An 11735-nucleotide genomic window follows, 5' to 3' on the forward strand; every position below is an offset into this window, starting at 1 on the left:
AATAAGAAAACCTAACTGATCATGGATACAGATTGTATAAATGAAAGATAAGGAAATATAAGATTTACTAATAATGAGAGCAACAACATACAAAGTATGTATTTTAGTACTAGTTAAAGTATGCCTTTTAATTGGTGGTAGTTAAAAACCATGTCTCTGCCTAAAGTTAGAACAGTTAATAGTTGGGCATAAGCAATCATCCACCTGTGAGATAACTCAAATTCCAATATAATCAGCTAAAAGTCAGTGCAACCAGAACCAGCACGATGGAAGCAGTCTTCCAACAAAAAGGTTAAGTTCAAATTGGCACAACAACTTAACCCATTCCATTAGTTTGCAATAGCCTTAAAAAATTACTGAAATAACAGTATTCCAAGCATGCTATGAATTGGACTAAGCCATGTGGTATATTGACTATTATTTTAAACCTTAGAACATCCCAAAAGGGTCATACCCTAGCCAAAGGTGCATCTAAAATCTTATCCAGAATCAGGACCACACACTCCTAGGAATTGAGTGAGGCAACCTAGGAATTGAACGATGCAAGATAAAAATTGAGCGAGGGAACCTCGCAATTGAGCGAGACAACCTAGGAATTGAGCGAGGCACGCTAAAATTTGAGTGAGGGAACATACGAATTAAGCGATGGAAGCTAGAAATTGAGCGAGACAACCTATAAATTGAGGGAGGCAACCTCGGAATTAAGCGAGGCAACCTAAGAATTAAGCGAGACAACCTAGAAATTCAGTGAGGGAAGCTAGGAATTGAGTGAGGTAACATAAGAATTGAGCGAGGCAACCTAGAAATTGAACAAGGCATGCTAAATTTGAGCGAGGGAACCTAAGAATTGATCGAGGGAAGCTAGAAATTGAGCGAGGCAACTTAGGAATTAAGCGAGACAATGTAAAAATTGAGTGAGGCAACTTACAAATTGAGGGCGAAGTCCATCTCGGTAAAGAGTCTACATACTTCGAGTCCCAATACGCCTTTAGAGTTTACATACTAGTTTGAAGGCATGCATATTACAAACATAATCAAAGATCAATACAAGTAGAAAAATTATGAATTAATAGAAAAAACAGATTAGCAATAAATCCGAAGTAAAATGACAATTGGGTCTATTAATGGATATGTGGCAGCAACTCTCCCAACTTTAGCTTGATGGCTGTGGCTTCTGTTCAGTATTGTAGAAATGCTACCAATAGATGGCATCCGATAAACTCCTGTTTTCGTAATATCGGAAGATTCTCCTAAGGAAACATCTGTAATCAGCAAGCGTTAGTACAAGCCTCACACTTAACACTTCCATGATGTTCATTTGCTTTTCCATCTAAAGTAAGGGTTTCCGCCCAAAATGGTGGCATATCAAAATATCAAGTGGATCATACCACAGGAAACAGTGGTTCCACCATAGAAACCTTGTTATGCCCCCACAATAATGTTTATTTGTAATCCATCATGTTCATAGGATGATTTTTGCATGGATGAATCGAAAACCAAGATGTAAGCTTCATCCAGCAGTTCAATGGCTCACAAAAAGTTTACACCATTTAGGTAAATGTACTGCATTATACTTGTGCTGCGTGCTTTCTTCCATGGAGGGACCATTTTTAGAAAAACGAGATAATGCCGATGAATAGAGAGGGTGGGATCCAGCTAGAGGGTGGTGCCATCCAAGCAATGGAAGTAGTGCAGGATTTTTCGTCTTTTTTTTTTGAAAATGGAGCGAGGGAAGGGAGGGAGAGGAAACGCAACAGCAGTGAAAAGGAGGGGTAGTTTGGTCCTCAAATTCGCTGTCCGCACGTGCTAGTCTAAGTTGGTAACTTAAGTTTGTATTCCTTCATAAAAACCGCTGGACAAAAGGTTTTGCCTACAGTGGTCATTTTCTCCTAATTCCGCTTCCTCGGCTAGACTTCAGTGTAGTTTGACACTGCTTCGGTGATTCAAGCCATGGGCAGCCGTGCAATGCTAGTATGTCAATCCAGGCCGACAAAAACTGCTGGACCCATATTCGATGGAGGACAGACCGAAATTCATTACTGATCTGACGATCTAGACCGTCCAATTGAAGCCGTCAAGAGCAGGAGAGAAGATAATAAGCTGATCGATTTGAACTGGGCAAATTCAGATTGTTAACACCGTCCGATGGGGGCTGATGATGAGCATGATTGCCGCGTGGTGATGCATGAGTCGCCAGAATGTAGGCAGTCCCGAATCTAAGCCGTCTTCATGTTAAAGAAAAGCATTGAACTGCGCTACGAAGAAAGATCCCTGGCTGCGGGCCCACCATGTTGTATGTGACTTACATCAACACCGTCCATCCGTTTTGACAACTTATTTTAGGGAGTATCTCAAAAAATGAAGTAGATCCGCTTCTTAGGTGGACCACACCACAGGAAACAGTGCGATTGAATACCTACCATTAAAAACATATTGACGGCCACCGGAGTATTTATTTGCTATCTAACCTGTTGAAAGGTCACAACAACCTTGACGAAGGGACCACACAATTATCAACTTGATCCACGTTTTGATAATGGTACACTTAAGATTTGGATCCGCTTCTTTTTTTAAATCATGTCCTAAGATAAGCCAGGAAAACAGTAGAGATCCACGGGCACCGCCCAGCCCTAGATATTTGGTCCTAAGGTACACATCATGTGTATAAGATATAGTGGATTCCGTGGATTTGAACATGTCCAAATAATGGATATGTATAAACTTTGTGGTAAGGAAAATAGGCTGACCAATGAGAAAAGGTTAAGTCGGGACCTTATGCTGGGTTGGACATGACTGTAGAATCAGTCTCTTACTCTGAAACCGATCAAAAAGTAAGGTCAAGCTTGTTCGCCCGTCAGTAAGATGGAACATCCACCGACCTGCCCAACGCCGAAAAGGGCTCAACCGCTCACCAAGAGAGTTAGGTCAGCACACCTCCAGGTTGGCCTAACTCCAGGTCAGCACAACCCACCTTCTGTCAATTCCGACTTGATCACGACCGCCTCTACCCGAAATCACAGCCAAAGATCTACAAGTTTAACCGGGTTACGGATCTGCTCGAGATCCCAGCTAGGGATATAGGAAGATCTTTGCGACATATACGGAATCCGAATCTTACTACAATTCGTTCTTACTAAATAGGGTGATCTCCTTTACATCACCACATCTCCTTAATTATAAATAGGAGTATCTCTAATTATAAAAGGTACGCGAAATCTCTTATCCAAAACCATTCGATACTACTAGACCCAGATTCCTATCCTGACTTTGGCATCAGAGGGTCACCTGCTCTAACTAGGGTCTCTTTTGTATTCTTTATGTGCAAGTACTCGAAAGTCTAAAAAGAGTGAAACAGATTTTTGCATCAACAGATTTGAAAATGTACAATAACATATGTTGTATACAGGTAATACTTGACAACATATATACAACACATATAGCATATGTATAATATAATACATGTGGTATGTGATACACATTAAGGGTGATGCTATTAAAAAATTTACTTCTTAACTAATGTTAACTTACCAAGTTAGTTTTCTACTTAAGTATGTTTGTTAAGCATCAACATAAAAGTATTATATGTGTTGAAAGGTACTTATCTCAATAATTTTATCTTTAATTTTTTACTTTTTGGCTTATTATATATCAACTTTTCTCTTTTTGCATGGTCCATATTAAAGGAGGCTTTTATGGTCCATGTCAAAGATGACTCTTTTATAGTCCATATCAAATGAGGCCTACATAATGGCCCACATCAAAGTTGGAGCCCATATAATGGGCAATCCACATTAAAGGTGGGCCTCACATGATGGATGACCTCATATTAATGTGCGTACATAATAAATAGTCAATGTTAATGCAGTCTTCTGATGGATCCTCCTTTGTTAACTCTCTAAACCCTGCATAAAAGAAAGTAAGAGAAAAAGGAGACCCTGACTAGTACAGAGGACCCTTCAATGCCTAAGTTACGATCTTGGGTCTTTGTAAGAAATGATCTTGAGGAAAGAGTCACCAGTCGTATATATGAGTAAGTATAAGGATATGTATGCGTACCTCACATTGGCTAGAAGCACCCCTATTTATATGAGAGGGAAGGAAAGATCACACCGTAGAGAGTTTTTCTCATTTAGGATTCCTGATATGTCGGAGATATTCTCGTATGGGTTTCTAGATTCGTTAGAGATCTTCCCGAGATTATAGTTGTCCAAGATCCTCGGGATATGATTTTATCTCTCGAAAGTCTTGAGAGAGATCTTCGGGCCGTTGGAGGGAATCCCGGACTGTTAATTCGAGAAAATGTCGGGCGGTAGAGGTGCCAGATTCAGTAGAAGTAGATAATGCTGAGTCTTTCGGCATTAATCTTGTCAAAGGTTGTACTGACCTATGGCTGAGCTATGTTCGACCTATAGTCGGGTTGACCTGTAGCCGACATATGGCCAAGCTATGTCCGTCCTATTCAATAGGTCGACCATTTCAGTGGACTTGTATCTTATTTGAGTGGAGTTACAGTTGTATTGACCTACTTGAAGGTCAACCTTTCTTTGCTAGTAGACGCCTCTTAAGTGGTTTAGCCTTATTGAGTCCATGCTGGTTTGTAGAGTTGGTCCACTCCATAAGTTGTTCTATTTTTCTCTCAACAGTCAACATCAAATGTTAGCTCTTAATTATGTATGGCTTACATGCAAGGTAAACCCTGTGTTACTGATTTGACGTTGGAAAGAAAATATGCTATTCTACTATTTAGTTGACAAGCGTAATCTTTGCCAAACAAACTTACCTACCAAATGAGTAAAAATAAAAATTAAACTACTTAATGTGTAAGTAGATTATCTAAAGGAACTTACCATCCAAACGCCGGCTAAAGGAGCCACTACAAGAAATCCCACTTTTAGCGACGAAAATTTTCGTCGCTAGTCAAATTTTCGTAGCTAAAGAGTTTTAGCGACAAAAGTTTTTGTTGCTAAAAGACTGATGTCAAAGCGTTTTATCAGCGAAGAATTCGAAACGTTGCTAAATGAAAGCTTTTTAGCGACGGAAATTTTCGTCGCTAAAAAAATTGTACAAGACTTTTAGCAGCAAAAATTTTCGCTGCTAAAAAACGTTCCACTTTTAGCGACGAAAATTTTTGTTGCTAAACAAACTATACAAGAACGTTCCACTTTTAGCGACGAAAATTTTCGTCATTAAAAAAACTATACAAGACTTTTAGCAGCGAAAATTTTCGTTGCTAAAAATAAATTACAAAACTTTTAGCTACAAAAATTTTCACTGATAAAACTAAATTACAAAACTTTTAGCGACGAAATTGTCGTCGCTAAAAAAACTGTACAAGACTTTTAGCAAACTTTTAGCGACGAAAATTGTCGTCGCTAAAAAAACTGTACAAGACTTTTAGCAGCGAAAATTTTCGCTGCTAAAAAAATCGTTCCACTTTTAGGGACGAAAATTTTCGTCGCGAAACAAACTGTACAAGACTTTTAGCAGCAAAAATTTTCGCTCCTAAAAAAATCGTTTCACTTTTAGTGACGAAAAGTTTTGTCGCTAAAAAAACTGTATAAGACTTTTAGTGGCAAAAATTTTCGCTACTAAAAAAATCGTTTTCGGCGCTGAAAAATTGTACAAGACTTTTTGCAACGAAACTTTTCGCAGCTAAAAATAAATTACAAAACTTTTAGCTACAAAAATTTTCGTCGCTAAAAGTCTCTTTTTTAAAAAATATTCTAGCTCAAAATTCCGCACAAAATTCCTGATATATACCTGTTAACAATATATTTCATCATATTCATCCTGATATACACCTGTTATATAATATATTTCATCATAACCTATAACCTAACTTAAACATAAAACCTAAACCTAAAACCTAAATGTATTCTCAAATCCCTAAACTTAAACATACATCTAATTCCAATGTCAACTCCCTAACCTAAACTTAAACCTAAACTTGGAAACCGAAACCTAAACCCGATTTTGAACCCGAACCCGATTTCCTAAACCTAAACCTTAACTTATTCTCAATTCCTTAGAGCTATAACCTATAACCTAAACCTAAAACCTAAACCTTAACCTATAACCTATAACCTATAACCTAAACTTATAACATAAACTTAAAACCTAAACCTAAACATAAACCTATAAACTAAAACCTAAACCTAAACCTAAAACCTAAATGTATTCTCAAATCCCTAAACTTAAACCTATACCTAATTCTAATCTCAACTTCCTAACCTAAACCTAAACCTAAACTTGAAAACTCAAACCTAAACTCAACCCCGAACCCGAACCCGATTTCCTAAACCTAAACCTTAACCTATTCTCAATTCCCTAAAGCTATAACCTATAACCTAAACCTAAACCTTAACCAAAACCTATAACCTAAACATTAATCTATAACCTATAACTTATAACCTAAACATATAACCTATAACCTAACCTTAACCTAAACCTAAAACCTAAACCTAAACCTATAACCTAAACATATAAACTAAAAACTAAACTTAAACCTGAAAACCCAAACCTAAAGCCGATCCCGAACTCAAACCCGATTTCATAAACCTAAACCTTAACTTATAACCTATACTTATAACCTTAACCTAAACCTATTCTCAAATCTCAAAACCTATACCTATAACCTAAACCTAGACCTTAATCTAAACATTAACCTATACTTATAACCTAAACCTATAACCTAAACTTATAACCTTAACCTAAACCTATTCTCAAATCCCAAAACCTATACCTATAACCTAAACCTAGACCTTAACTTAAACATAAACCTATATGTATAACCTATAACCTAAACCTAAACCTAAACCTATAACCTATAACCTTAACCAAAACTTATAACCTTAACCTAAACTTATTCTCAAATCCCAAACCTATACTTATAGCTGAAACCTAAACCTAAACTTAAAACCTAAAACCTAAACCTAAAACCTAAATGTATTCTCAAATTCCTAAACCTAAACCTACACCTAATCCTAATCTCAACTCCCTAACCTAAACCTAAATTTGAAAACTCAAACCTAAACCCGATTCCGAACCCGATTTCATAAACGTAAACCTTAACCTATAACCTATAATTATAACCTTAATCTAAACCTATTCTTAAATGCCAAAACATATACCTATAACCCAAACCTAAACCCGATCCCGAACCCGATTTCTTAAACCTAAACCTTAACATATTCTCAATTCCCTAAACCTAAATCTAAACCTAAACCTAAACCTAAAACCTAAATGTATTTTCAAATCCCCAAACTAAATCTACACCTAATCTTAATCTCAACTCCTTAACCTAAACTTGAAAACCCAAACCTAAACCCGATCCTGATCCCGATCCCAAACCCGATTTCCTAAACCTAAACCTTAACCTATTCTTAATTCCCTAAACCTATAGCTTATAACACCTAAACCTAAACCTTAACCTAAACCTATAACCTTAATCTAAACCAAAACCTATGACCTAAAACCTTAACCTATAACCTATAACCTAAACTTATAACCTATAACCTAACCTTAACCTAAACCTAAAACCTAAACCTTAACCTATAACCTAAAACCTAAACATAAACCTAAAACCTAAATGTATTTTCAAATCCCTAAACCTAAACCTACACCTAATCCTAATCTCAACTCCCTAACCTAAACCTAAACCTAAACTTGATAACCCAAACCTAAACCCGATCCCGAGCCCGAATCCGATTTCTTAAACCTAAACCTTAACCTATTCTCAATTCCCTAAACTTATAACCTATAACCTAAAACCTAAACCAAAACCTATAACCTAAAAACTAAACCTAAACCTATAACTTAAACCTAAACCTAAAACCTAAAACCTAAATGTATTCTCAAATTTCTAAACCTAAAGCTACACTTAATCATAATCTTAACTCTTTAGTCTAAACATAAACTTCAAAACCCAAACCTAAACCCGAACCTAATTTCCTAAACCTAAACCTTAACCTATTCTCAATTCCCTAAACCTAAACCTAAACCTAACCTAAACCTATAACCTTAACCTATACCTAAAACCTAAACCTAAACCTAAACCAAAACCTATAACCTTAACATAAACCTTAACCTATAACCTATAACCCAATAACCTAAACTTATAACCTTAACCTAAACCTAAAACTTAAACCTAAACCTATAACCTAAACATATAAACTAAAGCCTAAACCTAAACCTAAACCTAAAACCTAAATGTATTCTCAAATCCCTAAACCTAAACCTACACCTAATCCTAATCTCAACTCCCTAACCTAAACCTAAACTTGAAAACCCAAACCTAAACCCGGTCTCGAACTCGAACCCTATTTCCTAAACCGAAACCTTAACCTATTCTCAATTTCCTAAAGCTATAACTTGTAACCTATAACCTAACCTAAAACCTTAACCTAAACCTAAAACCTTAATGTATTCTTAAATCCCGAACCCGATTTCCTAAGCCTAGACCTTGAAAACCCAAACCTAAACCCGATCCTGAACCCGAACCCGATTTCCTAAACCTAGACCTTAACCTATTCTCAATTCTCTAAAGTTATAACTGACACTTAAAACATAAACCTAAACCTATAACCTAAACCTAAACTTAAAACCTAAATGTATTCCCAAATCCCTAAGCCTACACCTACACCTAATTCTAATCTCAACTCCTTAACCTAAACCTAAACTTGAAACCCCAAACCTAAACCCGAACCCGATTTCCTAAACTTAAACCTTAACCTATTCTCAATTCCCTAAACCTTAACCTATAACCTGACTTAAACCTAAACCTATAACCTACACTTATATACTAAACCTAAACCTATAACCTAAACCTAAAATCTAAATGTAATCTCAAATCCCTAAACCTAAACCTATACCTAATCATAATCTCAACTCCCTAACCTAAACCTAAACTTGAAAACCGAAACCTAAACCCGATACCGAACCCGAACCAGAACCTGATTTCTTAAACTTAAACCTTAACCTATTCTCAATTCCCCAAAGCTATAACCTATAACCTAAACCTAAACATAAACTTAAATCTAAACCTAAACCTATAACTTTAAGCTAAACCTTAATCAAAACCTAAACTTATAACATTAACCTAAACCAAAACCTATAACCTAAATCTTAACCTATAACCTATAACCCATAACCTATAACCTAAACTTATAACCTATAACCTAACCTTAATCTAAACCTAAAACCTAAACCTAAACCTATAAGTGTAGGTTATAGGTTTAGGTTAAGGTTGTTTTTCTTTTCATTTGTCTGGATCATCTCTCATATGTTCTCTCTCTTTTCATTTGTTTTTTTTTCATAAGATTGTTTGTGTTTGGATGGATCCAGTTTATGTTTGGATGAATGTAGTTTATGTCTGGATGAATTTACGTAGTATGGGTTTAGATAGATGTGAATGTGAATGTGAATATGATGAAATATATTATATAATAGGTCTATATCAGGAAGAATATGATGAATTATATTCTAACAGGTGTATATCAGGAAATTTGAGATGGAATTTTTTTTTTTAAAATGAGACTTTTACCTACAAAAAATTTCGTAGGTAAAAGTCTCATTAACCTTTTTAGCAACGAAGATGACAACGAACATCTTCGTTGCGAAAAGTAATTCATTCAGCTTTTGGCGACGAAACTTTTCGTCGCTAAAAGTCTTATCCATTATTTTTAGTAGAAAAATTGTTTGATTCCCGATCTTTAGCTACGCAAATTTTCGTAGCTAAATGTATGGACCTAAAAGTCTCATAATTTTTAGCTACACAAATTTTCGTAGCTAAATGTATGGAAAAAAAAATGTTTGGAGCCTTTAGCGATGAAAAGTTTCGTCGCCAAAAATATAATTTACGATTTTTAGCTATGAAAATCTTCGTCGCTAAAAGTCTCGTCACTAAAACTGAACTTATAGCGACGAAAATTTATTTCGTCGCTAAACATGTTTCGTTGCTAAAAGTTACGTCACCAAAAACCCTCTTTCTTGTAGTGAGCTTAAAAGGTTGAATGGGTCACATTTGTAATACTTGATTATAAATGTTACTGTGGCACCTCATGTGCCATGTGTACAATGAGAGAATAGTCTCACATTCGTACAACAAGAGAATAGATTAACCTGTGCTATAGCAGACACAAGCAAGCCTCAAAGTTAGAAGCAATAAAAGTTCTACAGTATTTACGTGCTATTTAGATGCAATAACAACCAATTAAGTTAGAAAATAATAAATTAAGAATTTTTTAACAATGTTTACTTAAGAAATTAAAACGGATAAGGTTTTCCCCAGTAACATTTTAATAATGAGAGAGAGAGAGAGAGATTATTCTTTTAATCCCTTAATAGGTTTTTTAAAAGCCACTTTCACATTACTCTCTCTTTCCTAAACCCACTAGGGGTGGCAACAGACTAGGCCCGGTACTTAAAGCCATAGACCTGAGCCAAGCCCATACCTAACACGGGTCTAACACAGCAGGCCCAAGCCTAAGGACAGCCCATAACTTGAAAAATCCATATATTCCACTCAAATATTCATACTATCTATTGATCAAGTGGGTAACAGGTACTCCAAAAAAATGGACACTCAAAAGAATGAAATCAATAGTCTACATGTAACATGCATAGGCTGCCTTATCAACGACTAGAATGGCGTGATCATGGGACATAAGACATACATTTAAAAGTCAGGTCATGTAGGTTAAAATGACTTGAGCCAAAGCATGGACTAAAAATTGAGTAGGCCATACAAGTCACGTCCAAGCTTAGCCCACAGGCTATGCTAATAGGTTCAAGCCTGGCTCAAAGCAAGCTCAACTCATCAGGCCAAGAGAACCACCCCACAACCCACATATCATAAATGCATGACTCAAAATTAAACTGTCCAAATGGTGGGCTCCACTTATGATAGATCAAACCTACGTAATTTCTTTTTTTTTAAAACGGTTAAATAATTTTTAAGCATCAAATTCGTAGATGCTTGATGGACTATGCTTTATATATTTATTTTTAATTCAAAAATAGCACATTATTTCCAAAACAGTTCAAAATCGTTCCATCTTCATGAAAATGTTTACTAAACTGGATACATACAAAACTATTATTTTTAGTTTCAATCTTTAAAAAAAAAAAAAAAAGAAACTTTTTAACCATAACAAAAGAAAAAAAAAGTATTCATTTGTCAAAACAATACCCTTATATAAAATATTGGAGAGTTTATCCATAATTTTTCTGCAAAAAAATAAAATAAAATAGTAATACAAACCATGAACAAGACATTGGTAGACAAGTTAGCTTTTGGTGCGACCAAACAAGGCCAAGAACTCTTTTAACGTTCATCTCCCCTTGCTGATAATCTCAGGAAAGATGAATAGGTAAAGTAGGTAGATAGAGCCATCTCTCCGCAACACATGTTGCAATCTAACATGTCAATCGAGATCGATCATCCTATCAACCAATTCTTCTGTGGATTTGGAAATGGTTCGAAAGGAACCTTGTCAAATGATTCTAAGCATCTAATAAATGGCTTTCAAATCGATGACAGAGATAAGGCATCTAACGGTCAACATTCAGTTTGCAAAAATAAAGCAAAATAATGGGCGAGATTATCTTGTAGGTGTGAAATTTAAAATATATACCATCTATGATTGTGCCCACAAGATGGACGGCCATATCGGTAGATCTCCTTTCCTGGTAGCGGGTGAGGCCTTGACTGCAGGGCCCACCTTGATGTACATGTT

This window comes from Magnolia sinica, chromosome 2 (assembly GCF_029962835.1).
Source record: "Magnolia sinica isolate HGM2019 chromosome 2, MsV1, whole genome shotgun sequence".
NCBI lineage: Eukaryota > Viridiplantae > Streptophyta > Magnoliopsida > Magnoliales > Magnoliaceae > Magnolia > Magnolia sinica.